This window comes from Maniola jurtina, chromosome W, assembly GCF_905333055.1.
Source record: "Maniola jurtina chromosome W, ilManJurt1.1, whole genome shotgun sequence".
In the NCBI taxonomy this organism is placed as follows: Eukaryota; Metazoa; Arthropoda; class Insecta; order Lepidoptera; family Nymphalidae; genus Maniola; species Maniola jurtina.
Window position 1 is genome coordinate 3161448 of NC_060057.1, and position 21889 is coordinate 3183336.

Below are 21889 nucleotides of genomic sequence, written 5' to 3' on the forward strand. Positions count from 1 at the left end.
TAAATGTTGTATACAATGTAGTTTTAAGTAAATAAGTAAGTAGTTAACTAATTAGGGAATCAGTAATGCAAAAACAAAGTCATAGTATTTGCAACTGAAAGCAGTTCGTTTTTGTATTGACTGTCATCTTATTATTAAGTCACATTAGTTTCCAGAAGTTCATTTAGCTATTTACTACTTAGTTATTGTTGTAGGTATCTTCGGTTTTCTTTACAGGAATGAGAGCGAGCTGAGTAGATACCGACCGGCGTAACTTAAAATTTGAGTTTTGCTATCGAATCTATCGATCTCTTTGCTGAGACCAAGGTAAGTAGTTAGGTACCTACCTTAGTATTGTTCAGTTAACAAAACGAATTTGAAATTCCCGCGTAATTTTCTTCACTGCGTACCATGGTACCTACCTAGTGCGTTTTTTTTTTATTCTCTCGTCTGGCTTTACAAAGATTAGCCAATGTCAATTTTGTAGATATTTTCAAGTTAGGGAAACTATATAAGTAAGGACTTCGTCTGTGCCGGCGCTCGCCGACATACGCACGGCGCCCCTTTAGAGCGCTTCCCAGTTAGTTCCAGCATGGTTCTAGCACCAAAAACGCCAGTGAAACACAAAAACCAGCCACTTTAAACAAAAAAAATAAAACGCTCCAAAAAGGCACCACACGCGCGCCATGAAACGCTACACAGACAAAGTCCACCTAGTGCGTAGCCTCTCAAACTCAAACAGTCCTGTGTTGCCAGATCGCCCGATATGAGACGATTTTAATCTTTTTAACCCCCGATCCAAAAAGAGGGGTGTTATAAGTTTGACGTGTGTATCTGTGTATCTGTCTATAGCATCGTAGCTCTCAAACTAATGAACCGATTTTAATTACCTAGTTTTTTTGTTTGAAAGGTGGCTTGATGGAGAGTGTTCTTAGCTATAATAAAAGAAAATCGGTTCAGCTGTTTGAAAGTTATCAGCTCTTTTCTAGTTAATGTAACCTTCACTTGTTGGGGTGATATAAATTTTTAATTTACACTTGTATTATAAATTGATTAACTAACAAAATAAGTTATAGCTATTCAAAGACATTTTTAGATCCGTTGGTATATTATTATTTTACATATTGATTTGTTTTCTTTTTCAGGATCAGCAGTCAATTTATTCAATCAACAATTATTATTACGATTCTTTTTAAGCTTAACTAATGGGACAAGAAAACTGTTTAAATTTTTGTATAATAAAGTGCCATATTAACCTGTGTACCTTATTACTTTTATTTTCCACGAAAAATAAGGAAATGTTACTTTTCTCGTGAAAATGTTACATTTTGAGATGTCTTGTGTTACAATTGACTATCTGCAAATGGCAACACTGGACACCGATGACGCCATTTATGAAGACCCTGGTATCCCTACCGGTACTGGCTATTGACTGCTGATCGAAGCCCTACTATTGACCACGGATTGAATACGGAACCCACGACTCCCACTGAATTGAGATGTATTAATTGTGGCACCGCTGTACCTAAATCAAAGGAGTAGACATAATAGCCTTGAATTTGTAGAGGTTATGTAAATACAACACTGGATTGCACTTCAAGTGGTAAGTATTCAGTACAGCTATTTTGATTTCACTTAAATGTTCATTTAGGATAAAGTCGCAGCACAGACCACCTCTCTAGGGGGTATTCCATGAGTCGCAGATATGTTGTTGAATAAGTTCTGAGTGAATACATGGTTATTATCAGGGGATGATACCTAGTAACATTTTCATTGAAGACAATTGCATATTGTGCTTGTGGGCAGTAATATCGCCTTAATTCATTATTCATATTTATCTAATCTTATATTTTTGAGTGTGACAAGATTTTTGTTGTTAACAGGTGACAGACCACCAGTGTGCCTCTTTTGCTGGACTCTATTTAGTGTTTCATTAAAAAGTAAACAAATGTTTGTTGTATTTGGGCATGTAAGTGAGCTATGGCCAAACCTTGTCTTGTTCTGAGAAGAGACATACTCAGTAGTAAGCAGCAATATTAAAATGCCTTTAACTTCATTCTGTTGTCATAATAAATAAATACTTTTATTTTAGTACATTACATGGTATAGTATTCTAAGCTTATCTGTTTATTTTAGCTGCATGGATCTGATGAAATCTACCACCCCTGTTGGCAGAAAAGTGATCGATTGAGAGCACATGCTCTTGAACCACCTCAACAAGGATTACCAATTATTGTTTTACCGAACTGGAAAAGAAGACCAGATACCTAAGGCCATTATTTTTTTTTAGACTAACTCACTGGAAAGATTATTATTAGATAAGATAAGCCTTTATTAACTGAATTAAATTACATTAATGCTATGTACATATAGTATTATATTTCAAACAAATAAATAATATTTTAGTTTTTGACACTGGTGTTTTATTTGTTTTTCTTTTTCTCTTTATTTAGTGTGCCCATGGGATAGGCCTCTTCCAGGGTTCTCCATATGTCTTTCGTTGGTTTTTCTTCGCCATGTATTTCCTTATGTTCCGTATGTCAACCTCCCATCTCGTGACAAGGGTGACTTCTTTTTCTCGTTCTTGGGTATCATTCTGTAACTGCTTTTGTCCACTTATTTCTCTTGTCTCATAAAGTGCTCTGTCCATTTTCATTTCAGTTTTTAAATGATGACTGACAAATCTCACTTTTGTTCTGTTTCTAATAGTAGAGAGCCTGTTTTTTTTTTTAATTTGAAGCATTTCTCTATACTATTTTGACAAATCCTAAGCTTCTTAAGGTTTTTATCAGTTAGACTCTGTCTGGCAACCATAAGTCAGTCATGCCCGGTTTCCAGTCATGGAAGAATGCATATGTTACGGGCAATTTGATAAGTCCGGGCACTATTAATAATGGCCGGTCTGTATTAATAATGCCCGACTCAATTGGGCAATGTGATTAAAACAGCATAATTAATCACTTTTCCCGGCCCTTATGAATAATGCCCACCCTATCTTGGGCAAAGTAATAAAATAGGTGAACTGTAGTGTTTTTGTTTATTAAATGAAAGAACCTAAGCTAATCTAAGCTTTTTTTTTATACCGACCTTTTTTCTTACCGACTAAAACCCCACGGCTTACTGTGTCAATCGTTGTTGCTGGGCACAGGGCCACGAACGTATTGAACTGCGACCCGGCTAACGGCGCCCGCCAAGGCAGGCCCAGCTGTGGGACTAAAAGGGGTCCCAATACCGTTTAAGGCTCGCCGGAAACAAGGGCTTGCCTTCCAACTCGTGGACCTACTCTCCCGCGGGTAACAGACTCCCCGTGTCTATTACCCGGAGGCTCTACTCAAGGGGGCAAGTGACGGTCGTGTGCAGCTCGTCTGCGCCCGATTCTCTTGCTGCGCATGGGATGAGAGCTTTTGGCTTCCTCTCTCAGCCGCTCCGCTACCTCCTTCTGCGTCATTACTTCCTCGCTGAAGGAGACCATCGCTTGCCAGGCCCTCTCACTGTCCACCATGGATTTAGTCACGGCGGGCAATGAGAGGTCCTGCCCCATAATATCCACCAGTGACTGGCGAGGCTCCACCCACGCTGGGCACTCTGCCAGCGTATGTTGTGCCGTGTCTGAGACACAACCGCACTGGTGGCATTCCTCTGTGGGCTCTCTTCGCGCCACCCTGCACAGGTATCTTCCAAAGCACACGTGCCCCGTAAGCACCTGTACAAGGTGGAACGTGTGTGCTCATGCTTCCTCTTCGTCCAATCCTCGAGGATGGGATGGATAGCTTCGATAATCTTTTGACCAGCAGTGGGTGACTCGAGCCTCCTCCGCCAATGGAAGAGGAGCTAACATAACCTAACCTTACCTAACCTTACCTAACCTAACCTAAGGCCCTCCCCCCGCACGTACGCGCCCCTGCCAACGGCCGCCGTCCAATTTATCACATTGCTCGGCTACAAGTAGGGAATTATTCATACTGCCCGGTCCAAGTGATAAATTCAAGCTATCTCAAACACTGACTTATTACATGGACCACGGGCCGTCGGGAATTATTAATAATGGCCGGTCAAAGTGATAAATTAATCACTTTGCCCATCGCTCTTGGGCATTATTAATAATGGTCGGTCCTTATTAATAATGCCCAATTAATCACGTTGCCCGTAACACATACGTTGAATACTTTGGTTTTTTTTAGATATGGGAATATCTTTGTTTTTTATAATTTCCTTTAGAGCCCAGTATTTTTTCCATGTATTGCATAATTTAACTTCTGTTTAATTTTTTTGATGTTTGATCTGTTGGTGATATTGTTTGTTCTAGATATCCTAGATATGTATTCATCAACATATTCCAGTATATTTGATCTTAGCCTGATAGTTTCTTTTTGGGAGTTTGTCATACCTAATCTTGGTTTTGTCTTTATTCATGGATAACTTATCCTTTTCACTTTCTGTGTCTTATTGTTTTATCCATAATCTGGAGCGATTGTGCATTATTTGATAATAGGATCAGGTCATCAGCAAATCTTAGGTGATTCAGTTTTTCTCCATTTATGTTTAAACTATAATTGTCCCAAATAAATCTGGATATAATTATTTTCAAGTACTTTCGAGAAAAGCTTTGATGATAATGGATCCTCCTTGTTTCATGCTTTTTAGAATCCTAAACTTTCTTCCTGGCTGCTTACAACTTGAGTTGTATTATTTTTGCCCTGTTTTTGTATATTTCTTTTATGATTTGCATGTATTTTTTGGCAATACCCTGTTCTAATAGAATTTTCCACATATCTTGTTGTATTTTATTAAATCTTTGTTGTAGTATATAAAGGTTATATAAAATGGTATACCATACCTATTCGACCTATTCATTTTACTTTTCTACCATCTTTATGACATGAATATGATCAATGGTTGAGTATCCATTGTGGAAACCTCCTTGTTCTCTTGGCTGATTCTTATCAAGATTATTGGATTTTCGATTTAATATGATTTTTATAAAGACTTTATTATTATATATACTATATATATATATATATATATATATATATATTTTGTAAGACTTATAGGTGAATTTATAGTTATTAATTTGGTCTCTACATCCTGTTTTATGAATTAGAATTATTTTTGTTTGTGTGGTGAGGAGAGAAGTAAGAACATCTGGTACCTAACTTTAAGAAGCTCGTTTGTTATGCCATCGTTTCCTGGGGATTTGTCATTTTTAGGGTTTCGCATCTCAAACAGAAAAACGGAACCTTTATAAGATCACTTTGTTGTTTGTCTACCTATCTGTCTGTTCGTCTGTCCTGTCCGTCCGTCCGTCGTCTCTGTCGAGAAACCTATTGGGTACTTCCCATTGACCTAGAATCATGAAATTTGGCAGGTAGGTAGGTCTGATAGCACAAGTAAAGGAAAACTGAAAACTGAATTTGTGGTTACATCACAGAAAAAAAATTAAAATGTGTTTCAATTTTCAAAGTAAGAACTATACCAAGTGGGATATTATATAAAAAGGCTTTAGCTGTACATTCTAAAACAGATTCTTATTTATTTTTATGTAGGTACTTATAGTAGTTTTTGAGTTAGTGTGCAAAATGTTGGAAAAAACCCCGAGTACGGAACCCTTAGTGCGCGAGTTTGACTCGCACTTGGCCGGTTTTTTGAGATAGGATAGCTCGTGTCACTTCACTTTTCAGTATAGGTACATGGGATGCTTTTTTCATTCTGTTTGTCATAGTTTAGTTCTATTTCTTCAGTCTCGTCCTCTACCTTCCTCATTTTGCCACCCTTTTTATATCGGTTCATCTTGCACGAGGGCACAGAACGTAAAGCCATGACTCATTCATGACCACGAATGGAATGAAACCTTGGAAACCTTTTAGAAATAGTTACTTACCTATTTAAATTGGTTTTTAAATCAAAAGATATATTATGTAATGTAGTAAGTTCGTTTAAATAATTTAAAATTATTGATAATGATGATTGATTAGGTCCTTTTATGCTCTGGGAAACATAGGACTGCAAGGCTTTTGTTTTGGATTACTTATTCTCACATCTATAAGTACTAATATTATAAATGTGAAAGTGTCTCTGTTTGCCTGTCAGTCTGCTACCTTTTCACGACCCAATAGTTTAACCGATTCGGACGAAATTGGGTACAGATTTACCTTATATCCCGTGGATGGACATACTTAGACTACTTTTTATCCCGGAAAATCAAAGAGGTCCCACGGGATTTCTAAAGATCCATCCGTTTACTGATTTGTACTTTGTAGGTATGACATTTGGTACCGAAGTAGCTTGCGTCCCTGTAATTGACAGGTAAATTTTATCGGAAAATCAAACAGTTCCGATGAGATCTTTAAAAACGACGAAGTTGCAGGCATCCTATAGTTACATGTATTATTTTAAGTTATTTATATGTGAAAAAATAGGAGATTTATTGGAACTAAGTAAAATACGCAACGTCACTTTACTGCATCTTTGGATGAATAAATACTCAGGATGGAATGCTGAATGCTCTGAAAAGTCAAAGGAAGCAGGGGTAACTGTCAGTTGATGAGTATGTGTGCGTTATGGAATGATACCATTCACAAAATAAAATTTGCCTATTTCCATGTTTTTCCCTTATACGATGATTATTAATAAATAAAATATCATTAGATTAGTCTTTATTTTGATAGTTACAAATCGATGGATGTTCGATGCTGGAAAAAAATCGATTGCAACGTATTAAAATATTGTCTACCCTATCTTCAATACCTTAAGCGTGTCCTTCACCCGTCTCCGAAATTCGCAATCATCAGCTCTCTCCATATTTTTCACCGAAAGATTTTTTTTTCTATACGGAACCATTATTGAAAAAAACAAATTTCATACAATATTTTACAGAAGGAATTTTTGGGGAAAATCTCGAAAATCACCCCAAATGTAGCAACTCTGTTTGCATATTTCGACACTGCCAGCTGAGTCACACAATTGATTCATACATGTCGACCTTCCAAAATATTGCCTACTGCCTCAAAAACATGATCAAAATTTCAAAAAATTCTAAAAAAAATTCAAAGTTTCTGTATTGAACTGAATTTATTTATTAAGAAACACAATTTACCCCGGATACCCCATAAAACAACACCTACATATTTTTTTTTGTTGTAAAAAGTGCATGTCCGCCATGTTGGATTTCAAAATAAATATCTTAATTAAAATCAGCTCCCCGCAAAACCAAGTAAACGACACCCATATCCATTTTTTGATAAAAGTAGATGATCGTCATTTTGGATTTCAAAATAAATGTCATAAACAAAATCAGCTCGCCGGAAAACCCAGAAATCGATACCCATATCTATTTTTTTATAAAAAATGCATGTTCGCCATCTTTAATTTGAAAATAAATGCCACCATCAAAATCAACACCCTGGGAAACGCTGAAAACAATACCCATATATAATTTTCCAAAAAAATGCATGTCCGCCATCTTGAATTCGAAAATGAATGTCATCAACAAAATCAGCACCTTGAAAAACCCTGAAAACGACACCAATATCTATTTTTTGTGAAAAGTATAAGTCCGCCATTTTGGATTCGAAAATGAATTTCATTATCAAAATTAACACCCTGGAAAACCCTGAAAACGATGTCCATATTATTTTTTGTACAAACGGGGTAGTTGAGGATATTAATTTAGTAGGGTGCGTGGGTGAGCGGACCACTAAAGTGATCCACGAGCATGCAGAGTTTGTTTCACCGAGTAGACCTTCGGATCCTAATCATCTTTGCCAGGAAACCACTCTTCCATCTTTTACACCCTCTGGGATGGACACCAACGAAATTTGTATGGCGGCCATCTTGTTTTTTCAATTTTTTTCTATTAATCGCTTACGAAATCGGTTGGAAAACAAAAGAGTTGCAAAAATTACGTCGACCGCTTCATATGGCGGCCATCTTGTTTTTCAAATTTTTTCCACTTTTTTATTACTTGTTTACTATTTTCTTCAAAAAGTGCGAGTTTCAACGAAATCGGTTGGAAAACAAAAGAGTTACAAAAATCACGTCGGTCGTCATCTTGTTTTTCCGAAATGTCATAATTTTTCCCTACTCATATTCCGTACCCAAACACATGTCCTACACATTAATGTATCGTTTTCTTTCTCTTTCTAGGAGAACTATTATGTCAATGAGACAATTAATATTCGCCATACATTTTCTACGGGAAACTAAATTCCGCCATTTTGATTTTTTTCTATTCATCGAATAGACCTTCGGACCCTGATCATCTTTTGCCAAGAAACCACTCTTCCATCTTTTATAGCCTCCGAGATAGACACCGACGAAATTTGTACGGCGGCCATCTTGTTTTTACAATTTTTTCCACTTTTTCTATTAATTGTTTACTACTTTCTTCAAAGATTGCGAGTTTCAACGAAATCGGTTGGAAAACAAAAGAGTTGCAAAAATCACGTCGGTCGCCATCTTGTTTTTTTTAAATGTCATAATTTTTCCCTACTCGCCTGCCCCACCCAAATACATCTCCCTTACATTATCGTATCGTTTTCCGACTCTTTCTAGGAGAATGAGACATTCAATATTCGCCATACATTTTCTATGGGGAAAAAAATTCCGCCATTTTGATTTTTTTTTCTATTCATCGAGTAAACCTTCGGACCCTGATCATCTTTTGCCAAGAAACCACTCTTCCATCTTTTATAGCCTCCGAGATAGACACCGACGAAATTTGTACGGCGGCCATCTTGATTTTCCAAAATTTTCCACTTTTCCTATTAATCGTTTACTACATTCTTCAAAGATTGCGAGTTTCAACGAAATCGGTTGGAAAACAAAAGAGTTGCAAAAATCATGTCGGTCGCCATCTTGTTTTTCTGAAATATCATAATTTTTCCCTACTCATATCGTGCACCCAAACATATCTCCCGAACATCATCGTATCGTTTATTGTTTCTTTCTAGGAGAACAAAACATAAAATATTCGCCATGCAAAATGTATGGAAAAATAAATTCCGCCATTTTGAATTTTTTTTCTATTCATCGAGTAGACCTTCGGACCCTGATCATCTCTTGCCACGAAACCACACTTCCATCTTTTATACCCTCCGAGCTGGACACCGGTGAAATTTGTATGGCGGCCATCTTTTTTTCGCCATTTTGAATTTTTTTTCAGCTTTTTGGCAATTGGATGACGTCATGAATGACATTTGCTCGAGCACCCCCCACCTATCTTCAATACCTTAAGCGGGCCCTCCACCCGTCTCCGAAACCCTCAATCATCAGCTCTCTCCATAATTTTGGCTTACTAAGTTTTTGTTCTCTATACGACACCATCAGTGAAAAAAAAATTTTTCATACAAAATTTTACAGGAGTTTCTTAGTCTCGAATCTCGAAAATCTCCCCAAAAGTGGCAACACCGGTTGCATATCTCCATACTGCCAGCCGAGATACACAATCGATTCATACATATTGACTTTCCAAAATGTTGCCAACTGCCTCAAAAACGTGATCAAAATTTCGAAAAATTAAAAAAAATACAAAATGGCCGCCAACTCGTGTCACAGAAAGATTTTACACGGTTTCATAATTTTCCTATTAACTACAGGATATACCGCTCCCGATGACGTTTCAATCTCTCCTCTCACTCGTACCCACGCGAAAGGGGATTCCGTGAAAAAGACCACGTCGAAAATCACTTTTTCTTTGTTAAATTCCAGTGTTGCCAGTCTCCGGCGACAAAAATACCCAAATGTCATTTGTACAATCAAAACACGTAATCGCTCATACTCGGATTTTGCGAAAAGTCCGTATTTCGATTTTTTACAATTTCCCGAAAATCTTGAAATTTCCCTAAAAATGGGGTAATTTTTTTCCTCCAATCTATACCTCGAGCCTATACGTACAATCGCTTCATGGAAACAAAAACGGTCCGATGTTGCCAACTTTGAGATATTTAACTTTTAAAATTGCGTTTTTTCGTACCTCTAACATAATGGCCGCCACGACAGCCGCAATCTTGAATTTTTAAAAATCACTCCCATTTTGTCAAAATAGAGGATAATCGTGGGCGAAACCAAAAAAAAAATATTATCCTCGATTACCCCGTCTCGGATCTGTGGTGCCGCGGTTCGGGGTCGAAAAATCAAAATTTTCAAAACGCTGCGGCTCGGCCGCCATCTTGTTTTTCCAATTTTTTCTTCATTTTCTATTAACCGTTTACTACTTTCTTTAAAGATTGCAAAATTCAACGAAATCGGTTGGAATACAACGGAGCTGCGAAAATCACCTCGGCCGCCATCTTGTTTTTCCAAAATGTCATAATTTTTCCCCAGAGGGTTCCCGAAACCGAACACAATTCCCCTACATCATTATATCATTTTCCGTCTCTTTCTAGGAGAACAATTATGTCAATGAGTCAGTCAGTGAGTCAGTGGTAATCGAGCTATATATAGTATAATAACTAGTTTTTGCTCGGTGCGCGAGCTGCTAAAGCAGCTCACGTGACGTGGAAAGGTTAACTTTATTATATAAAACCAAATTGATTTATTAAGATACATAATTCACCCCGAAAAACCCCATGAAATGACAGGCATTTCTATTTTTTGTAGAAAATGTAAGTCCGCCATCTTGGATTTGAAAATAAATGTCATTATCAAAATCAGCACCCTGGAAAACCCTGAAAACGATATCCATATTATTTTTTGTAAATTAAGATAATAATTTATTAGGGTGCGTGGGTGCGCGGACCACTAAAGTGGTCCGCGAGCATGCAGAGTTTGTTTCACCAAGTAGACCTTCGGACCCTGATCATCTTTTGCCAAGAAACCACTCTTCCATCTTTTATAGCCTCCGAGATAGACACCGACGAAATTTGTACGGCGGCCATCTTGTTTTTCCAAAATTTTCCACTTTTTCTATTAATCGTTTACTACATTCTTTAAAGATTGCGAGTTTCAACGAAATCGGTTGGAAAACAAAAGAGTTGCAAATATCATATAGGCCGCCATCTTGTTTTTCTGAAATGTCATAATTTTTCCCTACTCATATCGCGCTCCAAAACATATCTCCCATACATCAATGTATCGTTTTCTGTCTCTTTCTAGGAGAATGAGACATTCAATATTCGCCATACAAAATGTATGTAAAAATAAATTCCGCCATTTTGAATTTTTTTTCTATTCATCAAGTAGACCTTCGGACCCTGATCATCTCTTGCCACGAAACCACACTTCCATCTTTTATACCCTCCAAGCTGGACACCGGCGAAATTTGTATGGCGGCCATCTTTTCTTCGCCATTTTGAATTTTTTTCCAGCTTTTTGGCAATTGGATGACGTCATGAATGACATTTGCTCGAGCACCCCCCACCTATCTTCAATACCTTAAGCAGGCCCTTCACCCGTTTCCGATATCCTCAATCATCAGCTCTCTCCATAATTTTGGCTAACTAAGTTTTTGTTTTCTATCTGACAACATCAGTGAAAAAAAAAAATTTTCATACAAAATTTTACAGGAGTTTCTTAGTTGAAAATCTCGAAAATCTCCCCAAAAGTGGCAACACCGGTTGCATATCTCCATACTGCAAGCCGAGATACACAATCGATTCATACATACTGACTTTCCAAAATGTTGCCAACTGCCTCAAAAACATGGTCAAAATTTCGAAAAATTAAAAAAAATACAAAATGGCCGCCAACTCGTTTCACAGAAAGATTTTACACGGTTTCATAATTTTCCTATTAACTACAGGATATACCGCGCCCGATGACGTTTCAATCTTTCCTCTCGCTCGCACCCACGCGAAAGGGGATACCGTGAAAAAGACCGTGTCGAAAATCACCTTTACTTTGATAAATTCCAGTGTTGCCAGTCTCCGGTGACAAAAATACCCAAATGTCATTTGTACGAGCAAAACACGTAATCACTCATACTCAGATTTTGCTAAAAGTGCGTATTTCGATTTTTTACAATTTCCCGAAAATCTTGAAATTTCCCTAAAAATGGGGTAATTTTTTCCCACCGATCTATACCTCGAGCCTATACGTACAACCGCTTCATAGAAGCCGAATCGCTCCGATGTTGCCAACTTTGAGATATTTAACTTTTAAAATTGCGTTTTTTCGTGTCTCTAACATAATGGCCGCCACGACAGCCGCCATCTTGAATTTTTAAAAACTACTCCCGTTCTGTCAAAATTCAGGATAATCGTAGACGAAACCAGAAAAAATAATTATTATCGATTTCCCGTTTCGGATCTGTGGCGCCGCGGTTCGGGGTCGAAAAATGAAAATTTTGAAAACGCTACGGCTCGGCCGCCATCTTGTTTTTCCAATTTTTTCTACATTTTCTGTTAATCATTTACTACTTTCTACAAAGTTTTCAAAATTCAACAAAATCGATTAGAAAACAACGGAGCTGCAAAAATCACATCGGCCGCCATCTTGTTTTTCTGAAATGTCATAATTTTTCCCCAGTCGAATCCCCCATCCGAACACAACTCCCCTTCATCACTATATCATTTTCCGTCTCTTTCTAGGAGAACAATTATGTCAATGAGTCAGTGAGTCAGTGGTAATTGAGCTATATATAGTATAATAACTAGTTTTTGCTCGATGCGCGAGCTGCTAAAGCAGCTCACGTGACGTGGTTATGTTAACTTTATTATATTTAACCAAATTTATTTATTAAAGATACACAATTCACCACAAAAACACACAAAACGACACCCATATCAATTTTTTTCTTAAAAAGTGCATGTCCGCCATCTTGGATTTCAAAATAAATGTCGTTATCAAAATCAGCACGCCGGAAAACTCTGAAAACGACATCCATATCATTTTTTTAAAAACGGGGTAGTTGAGGTTAATAAAGTAGGGTGCGTGGGTGCGCGGACCACTAAAGTGGTCCGCGAGCATGCAGAGTTTGTTCCACCGAGTAGACCTTCGGATCCTGATCATCTTTTGCCGAGAAACCAGTCTTCCATCTTTTATACCCTCCGAGATAGACACCGACGAAGTTTGTGTGGCGGCCATCTTGTTTTTCCAAATTTTTCCACTTTTTCTATTAATCGTTTACTACATTCTTTAAAGATTGCGAGTTTGAACGAAATCGGTTGGAAAACAAAACAGTTGCAAAAATCATATAGGCCGCCATCTTGTTTTTCTGAAATATCATAATTTTCCCCTACTCATATCGCGCATCCGAACATATCTCCCATACATCAATGTATCGTTTTCTGTCTCTTTCTAGGAGAATGAGACATTCAATATTCGCCATACAAAATGTATGTAAAAATAAATTCCGCCATTTTGATTTTTTTTTCTATTCATCGAGTAGACCTTCGGACCCTGATCATCTCTTGCCTTGAAACCACACTTCCATCTTTTATACCCTCCGAGCTGGACACCGGCGAAATTTGTATGGCGGCCATCTTTTCTTCGCCATTTTGAATTTTTTTCCAGCTTTTTGGCAATTGGATGACGTCATGAATGACATTTGCTCGAGCACCCCCCACCTATCTTCAATACCTTAAGCGGGCCCTTCACCCGTCTCCGATATCCTTAATCATCAGCTCTCTCCATAATTTTGGCTTACTAAGTTTTTGTTTTCTATCTGACACCATCAGTGAAAAAAAATATTTTCATACAAAATTTTACAGGAGTTTTTTAGTTGAAAATCTCGAAAATCTCCCCTGAAGTGGCAACACCGGTTACATATCTCCATACTGCCAGCCGAGATACACAATCGATTCATACATACTGACTTTCCAAAATGTTGCCAACTACCTCAAAAACGTGGTCAAAATTTCGAAAAATAAAAAAAAATACAAAATGGCCGCCAACTCGTTTCACAGAAAGATTTTACACGGTTTCATAATTTTCCTATTAACTACAGGATATACCGCGCCCGATGACGTTTCAATCTTTCCTCTCGCTCGCACCCACGCGAAAGGGGATACCGTGAAAAAGACCGTGTCAAAAATCACTTTTGCTTCGATAAATTCCAGTGTTGCCAGCCCTCGGCGACGAAAATACTCAAATGTCATTTGTACGAGCAAAACACGTAATCGCTCATACTTGAGTTTTGCTAAAAGTCCGTATTTCGATTTTTTACAATTTCCCGAAAATCTTGAAATTTCCCTAAAAATGGGGTAATTTTTCCCCAACAATCTATATCTCAAGTTCATACGTACAATCGCTTCATAGAAGCCGAATCGCTCCGATGTTGCCAACTTTGAGATATTTAACTTTTAAAATTGCGTTTTTTCGTACCTCTAACAAAACGGCCGCCACGACAGTTGCCATCTTGAATTTTTTAAAACCACTCCCGTTCTGTCAAAATACAGGATAATCGTGGGCGAAGCACGAAAAAATAGTTATCCTCGACTACCCCGTCTTGGATCTGTGGCGCCGCGGCTCGGGGTCGAAAAATGAAAATTTTGAAAACGCTAAGGCTCGGCCGCCATCTTGTTTTTCCAATTTTTTCTACATTTTCTGTTAACCATTTACTACATTCTTTAATAGTTGCAAGTTTGAACGGAGTCCCTTAAAAAACAAAGGAGCTACAAAAATCACCTCGGCCGCCATCTTGTTTTTCCGAAATGTCATAATTTTTCCCCAGAGGACTCCCGAATCCGACCACATCTCCCCTACATCATTATATCATTTTCCGTCTCTTTCTAGGAGAACAATTATGTCAATGATTCAGTCAGTGAGTGAGTGGTAATCGAGCTATATATAGTATAACTAGTGTTTTGCTCGGTGCGCGAGCTGCTAAAGCAGCTCGCGTGACGTGGTAATATTGAGCTTTATTGTATTAAACCGAATCGAGTTATTAAGATACAAAATTCACCGCGAAAACACCATAAAACGACACCCATATCGATTTTTTTCTCAAAAATGCATGTCCGCCATCTTGGATTTCAAAATAAATGTCTTTAGCATAACGTGACGTGGTTGGGTTGACAAGTATTAAAACGATAGTATTTATTAAGATACAAAATTAACCGCGAAAACACAATAAAACGACACCCATATCGATTTTTTTCTTAAAAAATGCATGTCCGCCATCTTGGATTTCAAAATAAATGTCGTTATCATAATGAGCAACCTGGAAAACTCTGAAAACGACATCCATATCATTTTTTGTAAAAACGGGGTAGTTGAGGTTAATAAAGTAGGGTGCGTGCGTGCGCGGACCACTAAAGTGGTCCGCGAGCATGCAGAGTTTGTTCCACCGAGTAGACCTTCGGACCCTAATCATCTTTTGCCAATAAACCACTCTTCCATCTTTTATAGCCTCCGAGATAGACACCGACGAAATTTGTACGGCGGCCATTTTGTTTTTCCAAAAAATTCCACTTTTTCTATCAATCGTTTACTACTTTCTTCAAAGATTGTGAGTTTCAACGAAATCGGTTGGAAAACAAAAGAGTTGCAAAAATCACGTCGGTCGCCATCTTATTTTTCTGAAATGTCATAATTTTTCCCTACTTGCTTCCACCAGCCAAACACATCTGTCCTACATTATCGTATCGTTTTCCGTCTCTTTCTAGGAGAATGAGGCATTCAATATTCGCCATACAAAATGTATGGAAAAAAAAATTCCGCCATTTTGGATTTTTTTTCTATTCATCGAGTAGACCTTTGGATCCTGATCATCTCTTGCAAAGAAACCTCACTTCCATCTTTTATACCCTCCGAGCTGGTGTAACATATCCAGGTCCTAGGTCTTACAGGAACTCTAGGTGCGTTGCTTGGACCTAGACATGTTAGCAGAATCAGCTCCGTACAGCCAGGGATTTATGTGGAAAAAGTTAATTATTAAATTGAAACCTCGAGTACCTTAGAAATAGTTATTTAATTCTTCTCTTGTTTGTTAGAGCTTTACAATTTATAGTTTACTCGACTAGTTACTGAGACATGAGAGAGGTATTATACAATCTCAAGGTGCTGTCCGCATTCAACGCACCTTAATTATGATCTTAGGTTACTCGACATAATGCTAAGTTACAATTTTATGAACGGATAAGTCACAATCTAGGGTAAACCATCAATTAATATAAATGTAAACCAAAATACAAAGGTAGTTGAATTAGCTTCACAAAAAAAAGTTAATATGTTGGAGAGAATCCACCTTAATATCCTGAAGATTTAGGAAAACACCTGTTCCGAAAAATCAAGCTTCGCTCCGGACGCGCGGCTCATGCAGACTGTGGCCGTGTGTCATACGGACGAGCAGGGTAAAGGATGCAAGAGATTCCTATGGATTACTGGCGGTGCACGCTTCCTCAATCCAAACGTGAAGCGAGCAAAACGCGTGTTAACTCTCAAATTTCAGCGTTATTTTATAACCCAATCATGGTTTTTAAAATTATTAGGTTGTTAAGGGACCATGATGATGATTTTCTTATCAAGTTGTTTAAATTTCAATTAAATTCCATAAAATTCTTAATCACAATAACAACAATACAACACGCACGCCCATGTCGCCACCTAAAAAGAAAAATGAAATTGCAAATTGGCGACACGCTTATTTCGGGTAGGGGAGCCTTACATCTTTCTAATTAATTTTTGAGAGTAATGATTCACTTACCAAATCGTGATGACCGACACCCACCCGCCGCGTGGTAGAACTTTATCCTAAAACTGTAACAAGGAATCATAAATTCACAACACCATCGAAAAGTGGACGAATTGATCTCGCACGAATAAACTCACACATACCATTTTTCAAAAATCCCAGCCTAAACTAACACATTATCCTTTACGAATTTTAATTACGCCATCCATCTTGCAAGGCGTACGAAAAAAGAAAGAAAAACTGTCACACCAAATTCTTTTTCTTTTTATTTTTTTTTTCTGGCCCCAGATTCCTGACCACCTGTCAGTTTTAAAAATAATTCCCTAACTCATGTGAAACTTTTACAAATGTATTTTATAGATCCTTTTATAAAGAAAAGGCAAATATTTACACAAACGTAAATTAATAATTAGTAATAATAAATAAATTCTTTTATGATGGCTGTTACAAGCATCACACCAAGATGCCGAACTAGTTCCACCCGCTACGCACAGATGTCGCTAGTCGTAAGGAGATCAGTGATTTGAAGTTATATGTTTACTTTTAATATTTATATACAATAAATACCACACGTTACAATACCCCCTCCCCCGGAAAAAAGGTTCAACGAAGGGGAACCGCTCGCTGCCCTCAGCGATCACGATGAAGTACTGAAATGAAAAGAAAGTCAAAAAAAAACAAAATATATAACCACTGATACCTAAACAAACAGAAGACTATAATAACTATTCCTATTTACCTTATCTATTCTATTTCTGGGAGTTTTGAAATGTTTTAGGCTAATGTTACTATACTAGTTTTATAACTATGGAATTTAACTATACAACTACAAATTCTGCTATTTATAGGACGACCAGAAGTTGCTTGGACCTTGGCATCATTCACTGTAAACGGCGTACGTAATAATACAGCAATGCATCTAGGCCTACGGTCTTTGCAGCTTGATCTTACAATAAACTAAAACAGTATAACTGTTATGATACAGGAGACAGAGTCTCCGGATACTTTTTCGGTATATACAAGAACCGATTTTCCTCAGTGTGTGGACACCTTCTTAGCATCAATACTAATTAAAAAAAACACTGGGAAAAAATAGTCTCTGTGCAAAGCACAGCAAAGAAGAAATTGATTTCCTAAATGTCTGGAACAAGGTCCTAGCGTCAATATGAGCTAACAAGACATAGGAATACTATAATCTCTGTGCAACAAAATGCACAGCAAAAGAGAAATACGAAAATTACTAACCTTCGAGTATATGATTCGTATTTCAGAAGAAAAATATACACCATGGTTGAAAGGTTTGTTGACTGTCTCAGATCAATCATGAGTCATCGATCCGCCTCCATCTCACCCCTATCACTCTTTCATTATACTATAACATACATCACGCATTCTACTTATCACTCTCACTCTTACCTTGCATTATACTACTTCATTCATCACGCATTTATACTTGGTAGTAACTTATTCCAAATTAAGTTTACCACTTCCTTACACTTTAGTATGTGAGCACTTATAATGTTCACACACGGGTTGGGATTGAAAATGTCTGAGTTACAATCTATACCTTTAAATCCTTTATATGCCAGGAACCTATTTTTGTACCATCTAGTCTTTCTAATTCATACACCAGTGGAGATAAAACTCTTGTAACCCTACATTTCTCATACTTCGGAGCTAATTTTGACATTTTGAATTTTCCAGCGTCACTCTGAGTATAAGTAGACTTCCATACAAGATCTCCAACTGAAAACTTGGCGTTCCTTCGCCTAAGGTTATAATGAGATGCATTTTTAGCATGTGCTTGATGTAATTTTTCACGTACCTTATCAAAAATCTCTTCCAAACTTTTAAATTCCCCTGCATACTCCTCGCGTGGCATACCCACTCTATATTCTTTATCTGTATCCCGATAGAAGTTTCCATTTATGACAGGTTCGCGACCGTGGACCAAGAAAAATGGTGAAAACCCTGTGGATTCGTTTATTGCACTATTTATAGCGAATTGAATCTTATTCAGGTTTTGATCCCATGAACGATGGTTGTCCTCCACATAAGACGCGACAGCCGTCATAATGGTTTTATTATAACGTTCTACCAAATTTACTTGGGGGGTATATTTCGGAGTATAATGAAGTTTTGGTATATTGTAGCGCGCAATGACATTTTTGAATTCTGAACCTGTCATTTGGCTGCCATTGTCAAGGATTATGGTTTCTGGCGTCCCATGTACCAAAACTACATCATTTTCGAAATGTTTAGCCACCAAGGCTGAAGTTGCACGACGTAAGGGAAAAAGAAGTGTATATTTCGAAAAGCAACACGTAATTACCAAAAGGAAGGTGTAACCGGATCGGGATCGTGGCAACGGACCAACCAAATCCACTGACACTACCTGAAACGGTCGCGAACAAACCTTCGGTTTACCCATTAAACCGGGCGTTGCCTGTGTAGAGTGTTTATACGCTTTACATACATCACATGCATTCACAAATTCTAACACATCTTTATACATTCCTGGCCAAAAATACCTAAGACATAAACGTCTATGTGTTTTGAAAATACCTAAATGACCTGCTGTAGCCTCGCTATGATTTTCTCGAATGATTTTAGATCTCATTCCCTTAGGAACTACCTCTTTCCAATCAAATTCACTAGTGAGATTATATTTACTTTTACTAAATCGATAAAGAGTATTATCTTTAATCATGAAATTTGGAAAGTTTGTCGGATGAAATCTACAACCATTTAAAATTCTATCGTACCATTCATCTCTCGTACTCATTTTAGGCGTGGATGGAGCCGTATGGATGGCCTCTACCTTCATAAGACGTGATAAGGCATCAGGGACCACATTATCGGTGCCTTTTCGATGTTCGATTTCAAAATTGAACTGAGACAGGCGACAACCCCACCGAGCTAACCTACCTGAAGGGTTTTCTAAATTCAAGAACCACTTCAGTGATGAATGATCTGTTACGATTTTGAATGTTCGAGAACCTAGATATGCTTGAAATTTTTCTACTGAGAATATTACGGCTAACGCCTCACGCTCAGTAGCGCTATAATTCCTTTCACTTTTATTCAAGGACCTACTTACGTATGCAATCGGATGTTCATGACCATCGATATTCTGAGACAGCATACCTCCTAAACCGTACGACGATGCGTCGCAATGCACGATGAAAGGCTTTTCAAAGTCTGGAACGGCTAGGACAGGAGCAGAGACTAACGCATTTTTCAGCACCGTGAAGGCTTCCTCTGCGGCGTCGGTCCACTGGAACTTCGGCGCGTTTTTTCCTTTGCTGGTAAGCTTGTTCAGCGGAGCTGCAATAGTTGAAAAGTTACGAATAAATCTCCTGTACCAAGAGCAAGTACCTAAAAATACCTTTACATCACGAGCATTTGTCGGAGTAGGGAAGTTTAAGATTGCTGCTATTTTCTCTGGGTCAGTCCGTAAACCGTATTCGTCAACGACATATCCTAAGTATTTGATCGACTCTCTGAAGAATTTACATTTGTCAAAAGACACTGTTAAATTAGCCGATTTCAATTTGTCCAAAACTCGGTTCAGTAATAGCAAGTGAGTTGAAAAATCCGACGAGCAAATAACTATATCGTCGATATAACAAAATACATAACCATTTTCAATGTCACTGCAAAAGTTTTGGTTAATTAACATGTCCATAAGTCGTTGTTGACGAGCAGGGGCGTTGCATAAACCAAAAGGCATAACCTTGAACTTGAATAACCCGCGACCTGGGACGGTGAAGCTAGTTTTTTCCTGAGAGCTTTTTGACAGAGGGATCTGCCAAAACGAAGAGGACAAATCTATGGTTGATAAGAACTTTGCTTCTTTCAAACTGTCCAAGATCTGAGGGATGTAAGGAATTGCATAAGAGTCACCCTTAGTAATAGCATTTAGCTTCCTGCAATCTAGACAAAACCTCCAGTCACCATTTGCTTTCTTGACCAAAATAGCTGGATTATTCCATGGACTTTCACTGGTAGTGACGACATCTAGCGCAAGCATTCTGTCTAATTCAGCTTGTAAAGCTGACTTTTTGTCCGGGGACATAGGATATTGTTTCACCCGAACCGGCGCAGAATTGCCTGTGTCAATTACATGCTCTATCAATGATGTCCTACCTAGACCCTTCTTGTCAAATGAAATATCATTGTATTTATCTATTATGGCTTTGGCTATTTCTTTTTGATCAAAGTTCAAGTTATTGAATGGTTGAATGGAATGTACGTTTTTCGTCGTTATTGTGTTGCAAAAGCTTTCAGGTGAACGTATATAGTCTATATTTTCAAATATTTCTGGGGCTACATTAAACGCCTTCCAGAAATCGCATCCTAGTATTAAATCTGAAGTTACTGCGGGCACAACATAAAATTTAATAGCACAAGTTTTACTATTGAAAGTCACAGGTATATACATATGTCCTAATGACTCTAACTGGATTCCATTTGCAACAGTGCAAGAATTATCAATAAAATTGTTAAAGTTATAACCCAATTTGATAAAATATCTATGAGAGTTGTTGCCAAGAATAGATATACATGCGCCAGAGTCTAGCAAACCATAAACTTTTATATCTCCTATATTACATTCCAAATATGGCCTAATATCATCTTTTTGTGGGGAAAATCGAACTGTAAAAATCGAATCATAATTTTTGAATTTTGACATTTTTTTACTTAAAGTGTTACAGTTCGAGTTATTTAGTTTTTTGGATCAGTTTTCTTATTTTTATTACAATTTGGGCAAGTCAACTTTGTAAAACCTGGAGTTTTACAAGTAAAGCAATGAACCTTCCGTTTAACAAACTGTTTAGAAACATTGTTTGATGGACAATGACAACAGTTATTCGATGGATTTGGATTTTTATGGTTATTGTTCTTATTACCATTTTCCCTACATAAATATTGTTTATTTGGAGGTTGCTGATCATGAACCTTATTTTGTTGAATTTTTGGCTCTGATATACTAGGCTTTTTGCCCCTACTATCCACAAAAGCCACTGTTTTATTCTTGGGCTTATAAGAAAACTCAGGAGTTATAATATTTGTTGGTTTTCCAGGCTCTGAGAATAATGTAGCACGCTGGCTAGCAGCTTCTATCTTTTTGCAACTCTCTTTTAACTGTGAAATTGAATCAATTTGAACTAGTGCTAACTGTTGAGAGAAATTTGGGCGTATGTTATGTAATAAAATCTCTAGTTTAGCTGCTTCTGACAGTTGTGTCCTTAAGCGAGCAAACAGACAAGCCATAAAAGAGAAATAAATATGAGTAGGCTCTTCTACCCCCTGTGTTCTGGCACGAATTTCACCCAG

At 37.6% G+C, this 21889-nt stretch overlaps 1 long non-coding RNA gene across 1 annotated transcript; it reads left to right on the top strand.

The window, feature by feature from the left end:
• Positions 1-1361: 1361 nt before the first annotated feature.
• On the top strand, positions 1362-2392 carry LOC123879942. The gene is made up of 3 exons (XR_006799111.1): positions 1362-1582; positions 1863-2002; positions 2116-2392. It is a non-coding gene; the product is annotated as an uncharacterized LOC123879942 (long non-coding RNA).
• Positions 2393-21889: the final 19497 nt, after the last annotated feature.